We start from the raw sequence: 16,855 nt of genomic DNA, 5'->3' as shown, positions 1-16,855 counted from the left end.
AAGAGGGAGCGAGAGAGGAATGGAAGGAGACAAGTGAGGGGATAACAATTGAGATGTAATCTGAATAAATTAATAAAACATTTCAAAAAATTTTTAAAAAGATGAGAGAAAAAAATGAAATGCCATAGCTCTACCCTCCAAGTCTCACAAAATTACACTAGCCACTGAAATCACGGAAGGAGTTAATGTTCTTTGAGGCCTATCTTTACTCTCTATAAAAATATGATGCTTTGAAAAATTATATTTTGTGCTAATATCTCCTCCCATGCTGATGTTTGCGAAGGCTTTTGTTTTATAATATGCATAAAACATATTTCATTTCTCGTCATTGCAATACCTAAGGTTTTTGAGGATCTAATTCTGTTTTCCTTGTCCCTGACTTCCTTGTATGTTTTGTAATTTTTGATTATGAGTTCACGTTCAGCCAGACTTTACCTTGGTAATCCTACGAAAACTGGTTTGAGGGTGTGTTTCTCCAGGATTTGTGTTTGCTCCATCTAGGCGCTTCAGGGCACTGTTAAGCCAGGACTGCTTGAGAGGAATTCTTTAGTCCCACAGGCAGGCTTCATATGTTTTTTGTTTATGTAATTCCAATGCTTAGCTCAAGAACTTTAAGGCACCCAGCATGTATTCGTTGATTGAATAGATGGGTGAATAGGGCACTCTCCCAGTTTTTCTCGGAGGCCCCAAAAGAGATATAACCTGCAGTGTTAGCAAAGGTCAGTCGATCTGGCATGAAAATAATAATTGCTAACATTAAAATGGTTTATTTTTATTTTATGCGTCTGTTTGCCTACAAGTATCTTTATGCAGTGAATGGTGCCTAGTGCCTGTGGAAACTGGACAAGGGTGTCTCATGCCCAGAAACTGGAGCTCTGGACTGTTGTAGGCTGCTATGTGGGTGATAAGAACTATTCCTGGGTCCTCTGCAAGAGCAGCACTTAGTCTTAACTAGTAAGTCATTGCTTCCAGTTCCAGTTGCTAACATGTTTGAGTTATGTTCCAGATGTAATTCTAAGTATTTTGTTAATTATCTGATTTAATAAAAAAATAAATAAATCCTCTCTCTCTCTCTCTCTCTCTCTCTCTCTCTCTCTCTCTCTCTTTCTCTCTCTCTCTCTCTCTCTCTCTCTCTCTCTCTTTCTCTCTCTCTCTCTCTCTGTGTGACAGTGTACATATGGAAATTAGAGGACAATTTGTGGGAGTTATCACCTTCCACCATATAGGTTGATGTGCTATGACAATTGAATTCTGGTCATCAGCCTTGGTAGCTGGTGCTTTTATATCCTTTGAGCCATTGTGCCAGCACATAACTATCTAATTTATTAATAGTTCTTATTATATGGGATAGGTGCTATTACTGCCTCAATTTCCTGAGGAGGTGCATCAGATGCAGGCAGACTGAGCATCCTAGCCAAAGCTGCTCAGTCAGAGAATGGGAAAACTTTAATGAGAGCTCAGGAACTCTAGAAGCACACCACTTACCACCCCATGTTGGAAGAGAGTGCACTAGCAGTGCAAGGGCAGTGAAACAATAAATTTCAGTACTGCCAATGGAACTTCAGAGCTATATAAAAAGCCATATCAGGCATAGGACAGAATTTGACATAATCTCGGTTTTTTGTTTGTCTTTGAGACAGGGTTTGTCTGTATAGCCTTGGATATCCTGGACTCACTTTGTAGACCAGGCAGGCCTTGACTTCACAGAGATACTCCTGTCTCTGCGTCCCTGAGTGCTGGGATTACAGGCATGGGCCACTGCACCTGGCTATGGTTTTGTAATAATAATATCTGAACATTGTCTCTCTACCAATGAGAAAAGGAACAGGTTGAAAAAAGAAACCACTGAATATAAGTGTCTGCTTAACTCCATGTAGATTTGTTAAGTGAATGGTTTGGAGTTAAATGTGAGGGCTTTGAATAAGTTACATAACTTCCTGTGTTTTAAGTCCAACTGAAATTAGTGATGAATATTTTGCTTTGCATTGAAAACCTGAAAATGTCAAGATGTGACTGTTACATGGATGGCATACTGACTGATACCTTGAATGTGTAAGGTCCTAGAGAGCGCACAAAAAATGAGGAAGGAGGAGGTTGGTGCGCTGGCTAGTTGTAGGTCAGCTTGAAACAAACTAGGGTCACGCAGGAAGAGGAAACTTCAATTTAGACAATCCCCTGACCAGATTGGCTTATGAGCAAGGCCGCAGGGCATCTTATTGATTGATGTGCTAGTGCCCAGTTCACTGTGGGCAGTGCTATCCATGCTGCTAATACTGTGTTTTACAGAAAGCATGCTGGCCGGGCATGGTGGCACAGGGCTATGATCCCAGCACTCAGGGATGGAGAGGCAGTCAGAGCTCTGTGAGTTCAAGGCCAGCCTGGTCTACAAAGCAAGTCCAGGACAGGCAAGGCTACACAGAGAAACCCTGTTAAAAAAAAAAAAGCACGGTGAGCAAGCCACAAAGAGTAAGCTAGTAAATCAGTAAGCAACATTCTTCTGTGTGTGGCTTCTGCTTCAGCCCTTGCCTCCAGCTTCCTGCCATGCATTCCTACCCTGACTTCCTTTAGTGATAAGAGTGTGACATTAGAGCCATAATCTGGAATAAACCTTTCCTTCCCACGATGCTTTTGGTCATGGTGTTTTATCAGAGCAATAGAAACCCTAACTAAGACACTTAGGTTCTGCTTGCTTTGGCCCCAGGTTGTCAGAAAACCAAAGGCCACTGTGCTTGTTCAGCTTTTTTTTTTTAAACTGCTATTCAAATTCAGGAGGGCTTGGAGGAAAGGGGCTCTTTATTTACTCTTATCCTTGCCAAATCCAGGGAAGAATTTGAGTGTGGGCTCTTAGTCAACAGTCTGGGTCATAGGCTCCAGCACGCCTCTGATGGAATGGAATCCGCATATCCTACTAGGCTTTGTTTGGTATAGTGAACTTGGAGGCATGGCTCTGAAAGGCAGAGGCATGGAGTTCAGGAGGGAGATGAAGTCTGAGGCCAAAGGATGGTGGGCATGGGTGGGTGTTGTTGCTGTTGCTGTTGTTGTTGTTGTTGTTGTTGGTGGTGGTGGTTGTGGTGGTAATACCAGAACAGCAAAATAATGACAGTGGATAAGGAAGGGGAGTGCCAGAGAAGAATCATTACAATTTAGGGCCGTTCCTTTTCCAGAGCATCTCTTTGAAGAATCTGGTTGCATGTTGGGCAGTTAGCTCCAGTTTCGTGCTTAGTTTCTTGTAGGTATGTGGGGCAGGAGTAAGGGGATGAAGGGAAGCATTTTGTCCTTCTAAAGAAGAGAGGCCCCAGTCTCAGGAGTTTGCCCTACTCTTCTAGGAGATACGCAGCAGGTCTAATCTTACATGTGCATCTACTTCGGCAGCCCATGCCTCACCATTAGAAACCCATCCTGGAGGAGGTTATTGTTAGAGACCTAAATGAAGGCCATTTTGAGATTGGGGAGCATCAGGAACTTTCAAAGAGCTGGAGAGGAGCATGTTGGAGAGAGATACAGGAGTTCTGAGCACGTAGGTGAGAGTTGAAAGTGCCCAAAGGGAGCATTACAGAAGGAAATGAAGAAAGGGCTTATGCAGTTATTATGGCCTGTGGGGGTGGGGGTGGGGATAACGCTTGAGAGTTGTAAGGTTTGAGGAGGGTACATGTGTTCATTCAACCATTCATTCATTCAATATTTATTAAGCTTTATGCCAGATATAGAATTGGAGAGGAAGTTGGGGATTTAAGAGGGAGAAGGGTTGAGAGGGGATCCCTGGGTGGATCCAGATGAAGGAGAAGGGAGGAGCTAAGCGCCTGGGCTCCCGCTTGCCAGGAGAGCACATCTGTTAACACAAAGCTGCATCTGTATTGGAGCCAGCTCTCTCCCGCTCTGCTTCATCCCCTCCTTTTTACCCACCCCAAAGACAGGGAGCCACATGGCAGCTTCCTACTTCCCTCAACAACAAACCCCGCGCCCCGATGTTCTTTCTACACACTTAGCTGTGTCTCCAGCAACCCCCTCCTCTCCCCCCCTCCAAGAGCTCAAGGAACTCCCAGAGGCTGGTCAGAGTGGTGGTAGTGTTGGTGGTAGGGAGGAGGGTTGACAGTTTGGAGAGAAGAGCCAGAGAAGGCGCTGTCTGCCTGTCTGTAATTAGCTCCAGCTGCTTTTCCGAGGCAGCGTTGGGGGCTGTGAGGAGTGCGAATGCATGCGTATGAACCTGTGTGCGTGGAGTCTCATCGCTATCACTCCATTTCTCACTGGATTGCACGCTGGCTGCAGCCCTGCTGCTCTGCAACCCCTCCTGTCCCCGAGGATCCCAAAGGACAGAGTGTTCTACAGGCTTCACCAGCTTGAATCGTTAACGCTGCTAAGCAGAAGGACAACAAATATAGGCCCCCATATGTCCTGGATACACAAGTCTGCGCTCTCTTCCCCCACACCCTCTTCCTGAGTGTTTCCTGGTGAGCGAAGTCCCAGCACTTGCAATTAGCAACACTTCGCTTCTGCGCAGCCTTTTGGCAATGAACTTTTGCAGCTGCCCTGCCATGCATGCATTCTCAGACAGCCTGGAGGGGTAGCATTATACAGGTGAGGACTCGGAGGACCAAGGAAGTGGAGAGATTTGCATTTGGTTACCCTGGTGGTGGTGGTAGGATACATCTCTGGGGTACAAGTTCATGGGCTCCTGGCAGGGTGGCACACCTCTGTCAAAGTGCAGCCAATAGGGCTTCTCCTGGGTGGCTCTTGCTGTTGCTGTCTGTCTGCTCATGAGAACCTGTTACTTGTGATCTAGAAGCTGCCTCAGCCATTACTGAAAATGCTGATGGTGCTGATAACTAAGGAATCCTAAGGCCAAGAATTTATTTAGTGCATGTCACATGCTCACCACTGTGCTGGTACTTATGGGGGACATAAACCGCAGTACAGTATTGCCTGTCCTTGAAAAAAAATCATAACTTAAATCAGGAGATGCCCTTTAGATGCTAACTGTAAAGGTCACCCCAAGAGATTCTCTCTTTTCCAGTAACCAGTCTCTTATCATGAATAACGAAGCCGAGACTCCAGGTTTATCTTTCCATTATCCCAGCCTTGGGGGACTAGAGACGGGAGGATGGCAAGAACAGGGTAGGAAAATGAATGAAAGAAAGGAAAAACTAGATTTCCCACTAAGTATCAGGTACAGTGTGGAGTATGTTTTTTGAATATGTCACCTATAATATGTTCATAGCACACACACACACACACACACACACACATATACACACGCTCACAAACACAGACAGACACAATCATATAGCATGGAATAACCCTTTGGTTTTACCTAATTTCAAAGCCATGTGAAGAGCTTAGAACAATTTTTGACCCTTACAAAGCACTGAATGGATGTTGCGTATCCCTCCTTCTTTATCTTAGCTGCATGAATATTGTCTTCATCACTTTACTCATTCTTTGTAGTTTCAGGAGCTGGTGCCTATCATTTGCCTTCTCAGATTACAAACCAAGAAAACAGTATTTTATTGTAAACAAGGTGAAGGTGCAGAGAATTCACATGAGCATTTAGTATGTTTCCAGCTAGGGTTTGGGAACCTACTCATCTCATAGAGTGCACACACACACACACACACACACACACACACACACACACACACACACCCCTTATGGACTAGTAGCTGCTGTAGTAGGAACAAATACTTATTCACAGGGCAGCAATGGTAACTGAGGAAGGTAGGGAAGATGTAAAAATGAGGGAGGTTCACCCGGAACCTGAGGGATGGAGGAATTTTTTGTTTGTTTGTTTTTGCCAGAATCAGCAATGGAAGAATGAAACGGTGCCACAGGCAGAGGGGTTGTATTTTTGTGTATGCGTGGAGCATTCGCTGCAGTGAGATTGCTAGCAGTGGAAGAGAGTGGGGGAAGTGGCTGGGATCAGCTATTTAGAGCTTCCTTGGGTAAGACGAGAGCTTTTGTTCTGTGAGCAATAAGGGACCAACGAAGGCTTCTGAGAAGGAAGAGAGTTTTTACAGCAGCAGGGTAGGTGCAAGGCTGGAGAGGAGAGAGCCTGAAGGTGGGTTAACCATCTCATTGGTCCAGGAAAGAGAGGAAGTTTCTTTGGGCCAAAGACTGTGGCAGTGAGCTCTAATAGTTTCAGAAACATGTTAATAAATAGAAACTATAGGCCTGGGTGTCAAGGGGTCAAAGGGGGGGGCAAAAAGTGGCAATGATCCTGCTGTTCCAGCTTGGGCCTGTGCTGATACTGCCAAATGATACTGATTGACCTCCTAGCTTTGTTTTCTCTCCTCGTACTCTACACTTCTAGGTTCTGGCGCTGGAAGCATAGCCAGGTGAGCCCCCAGCTCTAAGGAGTGGGGTGGTGGGGACACTGGCCTAAAGTGAGAGCAGTTACTTAATTTTGGGTGGGGAGAAGATTGAGGTGCTATGTTGTAGTGATTTTACCAAATCAATAGCCCCAATAGCCACAGCTACATGATAGTGGCTGGAACCTTCTGTGCTAGGAAGCTGGAGCTGGGAGCACATCCATAGAGGCCCTTTTCAAAATTATTATAGATCCAGTCTGTGCAACCACAGCTGGTCTCCTAGGAGTCCTAAAACTTTAATTAGACCCCGCAGGCTCTAGAACCAAATCCCATAATCCCATAAATCTAATGCAACGAGTTAGGGATGAGAGTCTGAGTCACACTTTTACTGTAGGAGAACCAAAACTACCATCTTCATTCTGGGGCTCTGAATGACCCTTGGTCAATATCTCCTTCCAAAATATTTATCCAAGATGATCTTTTTCTCTGACAGGATTCCTAGAGCATTTATGGAATTCTCTTTTAAAATTTCTAGGACCATACTTATAATAGTTCTGAGTATTTTCACACACACACACACACACACACACACACACACACAAACACACACACTCACATCAACTCATTTATTCCTTGTGGATAGCAGCTAGCCGGCTGCTTGTGTGTGTGTGTGTTACTCACACTGGGTAGAGAAGGCCTATTAAAAACAGATCAATAGGATGTCCTCCCCTCTTACTCACTTTCCTGGTAGGTACAGTTTTTCATGGGGACGTACACCGTGGACTAGTGTCTCGATATAAGTGAGTATATAGCTCTTTTTGCTTCTGTGTGAACTCACTCATTATGACAATTTCTAGTTCAATCCATTTGTCCACAAATTTTGGAAATTCCTTGTTTTTAATAGCTGAGTAGTATTCCATAGTGTAGATGTACCACAGGAGGTCCCCCTCAGACACAGACATAGGGGAGGGGAGTAGGGGGGAAGTGGGAGGAAGGGAGGAATGGGAGGATACAAGGGATGGGCTAACAACTGAGATGTAATATGAATAAATTAATAAAAAATAAATAAAAGAGAAAAAAATAAAAACAGATCAAATAACTTTATATTTGATAATCTGTACCAAAATAAACAAATATATGAAACAAGGGTTGGAAATGTAGCTCAGGGGTGGGGTTCATTTGTCAGAACTAGAAAAGATGTGTTAATATTTCTATCAATAATATGTTAATTTATGTATAATAGTCACACAACTATATATAAATAATAACAAAAATCATAGATATTCCTTGCTAAATGCTTAATATTGGCCAGGCACCGTTATCAACATATTACATGAAATAACTCATAATTCCCCATGAACAACACCATGAAGCAGGTACTCCCCTGTATTATCACTTTCATTTTATAAGTGAATTACAAATCATGAGTCTTATAAGTCTATGAGGCCTAGGCTGAGCCAATTGACAAACCTGCCGCTTTGGCTATCGTGCATTATCAACCGGCAAGATTGTAATTCCAGCTAGCTCCAAACAACTCTACATGAGGACTTCTCTATCCACATTGTACCTTAGATTGTGGCATCACTGATTTAGGCCTGCAGTCCCCAAACCTGACACTGCTTAAGGTTCTGGGGAAACAGCTTGGGAGCTGCGGCTTGGACAGGAAAAGGCAGGCACGCTGGAGGCATTTACACATGCTTCTGGAGGCTTGGGGTGGAAGGCTGATAGGAAGCAGAGTTCTGAGAGTCTCCTCCTTGCCCCCACCCCCACCCCCATTCCACAAGATGGAGCACACTAGTTTCTTAAGGCGTGGTCCCAAGGAGAGCTCTGTGTGTGTGTGTGTGTGTGTGTGTTTCTTTTTCCTTTTGAAAAGTTTATTTTAAAAACAAGTAGAGGGCCAAGAGCGGCAAGGAGAATATGAGTTGCATTAGTCTCAGAGAGGCAGCTTCAGCAAGGCTGAGGGGTGTGTACATGTGTGTGTATGTACTTTTATAGGGTTTTTTCTTTCTTTCTTTGCTATTTATGTCTTTAATTTTTAAAAAGTCTTCTTTTCTTTTTTGGCAGAGATTTTGTTCTCATTATCTGAAGGGGAGCTTTTTTAAACATGCAGATTCCAGGGCTGAAGCCCAAACCGAGAAACTGTACTTCTATGGAGATAGCTTTTAAAGTATGTATCTTAGCCAACTCCAGGACTGAATTAGTTCAAGAAACAGCATTATTTAGTGTTTGAGAAAATGTAGGTCTGTCTTCTGATTCGAGAGATGCTGACTGGGGTTAGAGTATAGCTCAGTGGTCCAGCGCTTGCCTTGCATGATTCATAACTCTGGGTTCGATCCCTAGCACTGAAAAAAAAAAAAGAGGTATCAATCTAACCAGGCCTAGGGAGGGTTCCTGCTCCTCCCTTGTGGAGCAGTGACACAGGGAGGACTAGGAAACAGAGGGCACGTGGAGGGCATGCCTGCACAGATAGTAAAGCTCCTTTTTACTACCACACCCCTTGTAAGGGTGAACTCTGTATCCCCAGGAAAACACAGGGAGTGGCAGAGAGAGGAAGCTGAGGAAAAGCCTCTGGAAGCTGTGGCACTCTGGGGTTCAAAAAAGGGACTCCTCTGAAGAGGGTGGATGGTGTTGGAAGGAAGGAATAACAGTGGTCCAGCAGCCACGGGCTTGGTGAATCCCAGGGATGTGACAGTGCGGTGAGTGAAAAGAGCCAGATTCCAAGTTTTCTGTGGGCTCCTTTCCCCTTCTTAGGACCCACAGAGACACATTCCACTGAATCCATTCTGCCAGAAATGATTTCATGTTCCCATTAGGGGATGGGCAGCAAAGTTCATTTGGTAGCCAAGAGAAAGTCTCCCTGGACGACTAACAGCTACTCCATCTGGTTAGTTAGCTGGGAGATGGAATGGACACAGAACCAGTGGAAAGAAAGGCTTGGTCTACTCTAGGGATATTGGCAGGAAAGGGGGGCAAGATTGCCATTTTAAGTGAAGACAATGATGAGCCAGCAACCCTTCGTGCTGGTAGAACTGTACTAAGGGGGGCCATCTTGACTGTTGCAGTGAGACGTTCTTCGATGATGACACAGAAAGCAGAAAACAGGGGATGTTCATCATTGCTGACTTTTGTTAAACACATCCTTTGTACTAGGCACTGTTCAGGGCTTCACAGGCATTGCTGTATTTAGCTCTCACAACACTATATGGCACATCCTGTTATTACTGTGTCCGCTTTGCGGATGAGACTAAAATTGGGTACATGACTTGCCCACGGCCACCCAGCTAGCAAGTGGGAGAGCTAAGGTTTGGACTCAGGTGGGCCTATGCTATTTATTCACAATGGCCTAGGAAGGAGCCCACATGCAGGGGCATTTAATCTTTGACTTGAGGCTGTGCTGAGACATCCTCTCTTTGCACCTATAGCTGTTATCAGGCCTATGTGCCATTGCATCTCCTAAGAAACTCGAGAGTATGCATAAAGCTGGTCACAGAGTGGAGAAATGGTGAGAACAAGGTCTCACATTTGAATTCTTGCATGTTCTTTTCTTTTGCCCTCCTGACTGTAGAGGTGATGGAGTACGAGCTCTGTTTTATTTCTTACCCTAAGACTCCTTCACAATTTGGTCAGCCCATGTTCAGAGGCTCAGGTAACTTACTCTCAAGATCAGCTTGCAAGGAATCCTCCCATCTGTTATTCCATTCTTGTAGACGGGAGTCTTCCTGGACCCCAGTTTCATTAAGTAGATTCTTATTGACCAAACTATAAGCCTCTGCTCCAAGAAGTTGTCTCGTAACCCCCTTTTAGTAAGACCAGAGCTTCGTGGCTCCTTGGTGCTTCTGGCTGTACTTTGGGTTCTTCCTCCAGGTTTCTGACCTGAGGATCATGTTGACCTACAGTGGTCTCAGCTTCTCCCCTCTTTTTTTCTCTTCTCCCCTCTGTCAAGATCTGCTGTCAGGATGGGATTTCCCCAGATGAGGTTTAACAGGCTGACCCTCCCATGAGGTTGGCATTTTAACTGATGCCAAAGCCCTGGGTTAAAGGAATTATGTGCTTAAGATTTTCCAAGTCCCTGGGAGTGGATGGGGAGGATTTAGAAGGCTAGAGGGAACATTCTTAATGCTCTTGGAATGCCACAAGGTAGACATAAGATTCAAGCTACCACTCACACTCAAGGCTCTGACACAAAGCCTTCCTGACAGTGAACTTCTGGGATCCAAGTCTCATTTCCTCAGAGCTCTGCAGGAAGAGAAACTTTATGAGCTCCCAAAGACCGTATCAACAGGCAGCAGCCACGGTGAAACCATGTCCCTTCTGACGCTAGCTTCTTTTTGTACACTGAGAAGTAAACCTTGTTCTACTATATGCAAAGTACATGTCTCTTCAGCATTTCTCCACTCCAGAACGCATGAGCAGCCTCACTTCATACCCAGCACTGATTGTATAACTCAAGAAGCTTTTGACTTTGCCAGTCACAGACACCGAAGTAGCCAACCTCATCTAAGCGACATCTGATGCTTTTGCTTTGCCTAAGGACAGTGTTGCTTCTGGATGGAAATAACCCGTTCTTATTCAGGACTGAGCAAGTTGTTACAAAAGCTCAGATGGACACTAGGACATAAGCTGGGACTTCAAATAGCTTCCCAGAAAAGACAGATTTCATTCTCACCTCCCAGTGAATTCTGTACCTTCATGTCCTGGTGTCAAGGTGTGTGTGTGTGTGTGTGTGTGTGTGTGTGTGTGTGTGTGTGTGTGTGTGTGTGTGTGTTCGCGCGCGCGTGCGTGCGCGCGAGGGCCAGGCTTTACCAGCTTGGGCTATTTTCTGGGAACTTCGGCATTGCCCCCCAAAAAGGCATAGAAGGTCTCTCTCTCTCTCTCTCTCTCTCTCTCTCTCTCTCTCTCTCTCTCTCTCTCTCTCTCTCCTTCCCCCTCCTCTTTTGGGGCAGCCATTGAGGCTGCTTCAGGGACTGATAAGCTGCCCGGAAACAATGTCCAGTCTCTCAGTGAAGTGGTAAAAGCATCAGAAATGCTCCTTTCCTGGGGAGCTAGCAGCTATTTTGGCCTCTCTTTCCATTAAAATATGAAGGCACTGAAAGGGACCATCTCGCCGCCTAGCAGGAAGCCTCCCCATTGTGGCAGCATTTCTAACTGCGTTGAGAATCAACCACATTGCTCTTCCTTTTTACCATGGAGGGGTTTCTAGATTCTCATTTATACCCTCCCGCTTACAACATCTTTCACAGTTTCAGCAAATTACTGCATAAAAGATGGAGAAGCCAGCAGGGGCTGTGCCCACAATAGTAGCTGTGGATGCATTTAAGAAATTCAAATGCCAAGGGTACACTTTTGCCATTAAATCCAACATGAGGAAAAAAAATCAGGTGTGAACAGTACTGATGAACAGAGGACCCCAAAAGACAGATGGGGTTTCTGTAATGCTGGAGGTGGGGTGGGGAAGCATGGGAAAGGACAGAGGCATTTTCAGTTTTCAAGCTAAGAAGCACAGGAAGGTGGTGGTGGGGGTCTGGCAGACACTTTTCCGAATCCTTGGACTTGCCCACACCTGAATCAGATAATGATGTCCATTTCTACACTCTTTCCTCCTTTCCCCCTCCCCAGAAGTCAGCATGAACATCAATGAGCCCCGGTACTTACAGGTGCAGAAGATTTTTAGAAGAGGAAAACGGTGCTCACAGGCTCCTGAATGCCTGACGAGTCAGTTGCATCAGATTGAGAAGTGATGATCGTAGGAATAAGATGTTTGGGAGGAAAAATAACCCTCATCTTCCCTACCCCCACACCCCTTCCTCATCTTCTCAGCCAGCATCCAAACTTAAACCATCCCTTAGGATGGCTCCCATTCTGTCAGGCTGCTTTGTGCCTCCATGTCCCTTACCGTGAGGGTGCTGGCACGCACGTTGCTTCTTGGAGCCTGTGGCTGGGCAAGGTAGTCAGGCCTCTGAGATTAGGTTGGCAGGCATGACTGTCCTCCAAATGATCAGCTCAGGGAGGGAGGGAGGGAGGGGGAGGGAGGAAAGGAGGGAGGGAGGGAGAGAGAGAGAGAGAGAGAGAGAGAGAGAGAGAGAGAGAGAGAGAGAGAGAGAGAGAGAGCAAACCCCCAAACAGGTCCAGGATAGAGAGCGCCAGGTCCTTAGCATGTTCCTGGCGTATTCCGAAAGTGGCATCCACAGAAGAGAAAGCGTCCCAAAATAGCTCAGGCTTCCAATGCCTCACTGAAACCTGAGAAAGAATTGCTGAATTCAAAGATCTGGGTCGCTGTGGGTGTGTGATCAAAGTAAGGATTTGTTGGTAGCAGGAACTCAAACCATGAGCTTAGGACGAACACGAGGTCATCTAGACTATGGCCTGCTGTCTTGTTTCCAACTTGTCAAGTTGGAGTTGATGTCACAAACCTCCCCCGTGCTATGGCAGGGGGGCTACAAAGAGGTCCTGGACATGCTGTTTTCATGCCCCAGTCTCTGATGTGCTAACAATATGAAATAGCTATGCTCTTCTTTCTGCATTTCAAACAAGGGAACTGATACTGTGCAAAGGTTTCTTTAACATATTGCTTCATGACTGATGAAATTCCCTTTCCAGTAGATTTTTCATTTCTTTTGGCCTTTGGCATAAGTAAATGTCAGCGTCTTAAAAATCAACAGAGAAGAGCAAACAGTAGGGTCTCTGTGATTTTTCTTGGGATTTGAGAAATCTCCCCTCCCGGGCTTCTGACTGGATGGTGTCTGCACATTGCTGCTTATGGAACAGGGAAGGGCGAGGTCCACCCAGACATGCTGTCTAATTTTTATATTTGCTGAGATCTTGGGGGAACTCTCCTTTCATCAGGTATGTTGCAAACTTTAGGACTGTCTGCAGAGTGTGAGGGTCAGCATGGTAAAAGGTCAGTGTATATTATGGCTGGGCTGGCCCTGGGGTTTAAGAAGGAAAAGCACAGGATTGGACTTTGAGTTTCAGCTCTGCCTTTGTTTTTTTCTTTTTTTTGTTTTTGTTTTGGTGGTTTTTTTTTTTTTTTTTTTTTTTTTGGTGTGTGAATTTGAGTAAATTACTTCTCTTGGTGTCAGTGTCCTCTTCTGTTAAAGAGAAGACATTAATCCATATCCTAAATTTATCCCAATAACATACAGCAAAAAATAACATAGAATGGTGAAAGAAAGCTACTAAGGTTAGAGTTTGCCACTCTCAATAAATGGGGCATAGTCTTCAGTTCTTCAGGAGTCCCCTATGTGGTAGCTACTGCCTGCATCAGTATGACTATTGTGACATTAGGGCACACTTAGTGCACTAACCATGATGGACATCGTGTTTTGTGCTCCAAGCTGCTTCTGCTTTGAAGTCATGAGGCTTTGGGAAGGTTGCTTGCTATCCTCCAGCCAGCTAGGTTGTCCCATTTTCTGAGTAGGTATACAAACCAGTCATAATAAATATTCCATAGGTCCAAGGTTTTCTGGAGGGGGGCTTTTGTAAAGCAATTTGGTACATAAAATACATACTAACCAATACTGGCTAACAGGATCTGGGAGAGTACCTTGTGAAAGCACATCAATATTTCAAAAATGGGATAAATAGCTTAGTATCAGTCCAGGTCCAATTTTGCTACCAAATAAGCTTGCTGCAAAAAAAAAAATGTTAGCTTTCAGAAACTTTCAGCTGTCAGAGATGCAGAGATGCACATATGGAAATTATAGACCAGGGTAGAAATGAGAAGAAAGCTGGGCGTGGTGGAAAGGCCTTTCTGTAGAAACTCTGGAGGCTAAGGTAGGAGGACCTCAAGTTATAGGCCAGCCTGGGTAACTCTGAGTCAGGGGTTGGTGATTTCTAAGAGAGAGAGAGAGAGAGAGAGAGAGAGAGAGAGAGAGAGAGAGAGAGAGAGAGAGAGAGAGAGAGAGATATGAGGAGGGGGGAGCGAGAAAGGTATTTAATGTTTCTGATGTTCCACCTAGTCAGCTCATGTTCTAAGTATGCATTTACTCATTTTAATTGGCTCAATGTCTTTGATTTAGGTCATTTTTATCATCACACCCATTTTATAGATGAGAAAAAAAAGTCTGAGGAGTTGGGCAACATGCCCAGAGTTCCAAAGCAAGGGAAAGAGCAAAGTGGAGCTTTCAATCCATGCAGGATTCAGACTGTGTGGTCTTTACCACTTTATCCACCTCATCCAAGGGACTCAAATGGGCCTTTAGGAACCCACAAGGGGCCAGTAAAGTGGTTCAGTGGGTAAAGATGCCTGCTTCGAGGCCTGAAAGCCCAGTCCCAGGACCCATGTTCTGGAAGGACAGAATAAACTCTCCCAAGTTATGTAACTTAGGAAAAATGCCTACAAGGGCCAAGTAGGTCACTGTGAGAAAGTAAAGGTGGCTGAGAGGACACAGTGAGCTCATGCCCCATCCACAAGGAGCAGCCTTCTGAATCCCAGCTGACACTTGTCATGACAGAATGAGGATGGAAATCCTCTTGTTTTCCCCCAGCGAAGCCAGACAGCCAGGGTCTTATGGAAATCTCCTGACTTTTAAGTGTTGGCAACTAATTTAAAAATGCTAAAAAACATTGTGTGGGTCAAACAAAATCTGCCTGCAGTCTGGATCGAGCCTGTGTCTGCCAGTCTGTAAGCTCTGCGATGAGGAGCTGGATGTGCCAGTGCTTCAGAAACTGTAAAACGTGTTCTAGAAACAGGTCTCTTTTTTAGGGTTAAGTTTTCCCCCCTTCTTAGCTGTGGTCTAGATTTTTTTTAAAATGCTGTTTCTGGCCTGGTGAAGATGAAAAGTTGGAATTAAAAAGAGACTTCAGTTAACTTGAACGCCTCATTCCTTTGGCAGGCTGGATAAATGAGAAGCCTAGGTGTACTGGACGGGCTAAGCCTCAGAATTCCTGCCACACCCACGGGCCCCTTCTAAGGAGTTTCTATCCACAGACCCTAGCTGAGGGAAGTAGCAGTTTCTTTATGAATAGGTGGCTATGTTTGGTACCACGGTGATTCTGCTCCCCTGCCCCCACTCGCAGGCAAGAGCTGATTGAGCAGAGAAGGGCGTCTGATCCATGAGCGGTCGTTCTATAGGCTGGCAAGCAGCCTATGATAGAGCCAGGGATGACAAGTTTGTCCAACAAGTACAGTAGTAACTAAACTTGGACCAATGATAATCTCTCTCTTGGGGACTTTGAATAGCAGACCTTGAAAGAGTGAGCAGTTTGGCAACAGAGGCAGAGGCTGAGCCGAGAGAAGGCAGGCTGCAGAGTTTGTGAAGAAAGAACGAAGGGAGGTTATTGAGCTTCAACCCATGTGCCAGACACTGTATACATGTTGTTTTCTTTAAAGCTCTTAGAGAGGTATGAGATAGATCTGGGATTATTCTGAATAGTTACAATGTGACTAGAAGTACTGGAGTTCCAGCTCAGGTTTGTGAGATGGTAAAATCAGACCACATGCCCAATCTGGGCATGGTGGTTCACACTTGTAATCCCAGCATTCAGGATATTGAGGCAGGAGGATCATCACGAGTTTGAGGCCAGCCTAGGCTACATAACAAGTCTTTGTACTAAAAAGACCCCCACCCCACCCCTACTCTGAACAAAGGTTCTTAAGGTCAAGTGATTTGGGAATAAAGGGTTAAACTGTATATTTCTTGGCCTTGCTTCTTTTTTCCTAAGTCTGACTCTTGAAAATGGAGGCCCACCCCCTCCTCAAATGAAGGGGCATTTCCTAGTCTTCCTATGGAGAGACTAATGCACAGGCTCTCTGTCACATATTTATCTTGAGAAATGCAGTTGTGGAGGATGTAGCAAGCAGTGTGTACTGTGTGGTGGTCACTTCCAGAAACAAGGTTAATGACAATAGACATAGTCAATTTGCAATTTCAAAGCACTGAAAAAGGAGGCTGATTCTGCAAGTAAGAGATTCCAGTTTCTCTTCTTTGTTCAACAAGGGACTGTACAGTGCCATGGGTCATTTGAAAGCTGAGGGCAGGAATGGGATGGTTGCTCAGCCATTGTGTAGGGTAAGGTATCTATTATTCAGGGAGTGGAGCTCACAATGAGCATATGGCCCATAAGGATTTTACACAAGAAGCACAAACTGCTGGAACCTAGCGAACTGGCAGCAAAGAACATGAGAGAAAATAACCAAATGCAGACAGACATATTGTAAACCATGGGACTTCAGATGTAAACCTTTCTGCTAGGCTTCTCAGCTCCAGAAACGTTGTGTAAGAATTCCCATCAGTGCCTTTATCTGCAGCATATGTAAAAATGTGCAACAGGAGAAGAGTCCAGCTAGAGAATTCCTTCTAGAACTTGCCACCTCCTCCCCCACTCTGGAAACCGGAATTTTGCCTGTTTTGTATTCTTCTGCTTTTAGAAAATAGGTTCCCAGGAAGACAAATAATAGTTTGAAGGTTGCTTGGAGATCATCAGGTCAGAAACTAATTTGTGGTAGAAATGCTTAATGGCGTCAGGTACTTATTCCTATAAGGGAGCTTTATGGTCTAAGGGGTAGCATAGGTCAAATGTCTTGGCCAAGTCCTGCCTCAGCAGGATTTTCC

At 45.0% G+C, this 16,855-nt stretch overlaps 1 protein-coding gene across 1 annotated transcript in view; it reads left to right on the top strand.

The window, feature by feature from the left end:
* Nucleotides 1-16,855, top strand: part of RTL9 (retrotransposon Gag like 9) — a 38,972-nt gene that overhangs the window by 9,810 nt on the left and 12,307 nt on the right. The window lies entirely within an intron of this gene.

This window comes from Acomys minous (genome assembly GCF_964271855.1).
Source record: "Acomys minous genome assembly, chromosome: 7".
NCBI classification, from domain to species: Eukaryota; Metazoa; Chordata; class Mammalia; order Rodentia; family Muridae; genus Acomys; species Acomys minous.
This window is presented reverse-complemented; position numbering and strand designations above follow the sequence as displayed.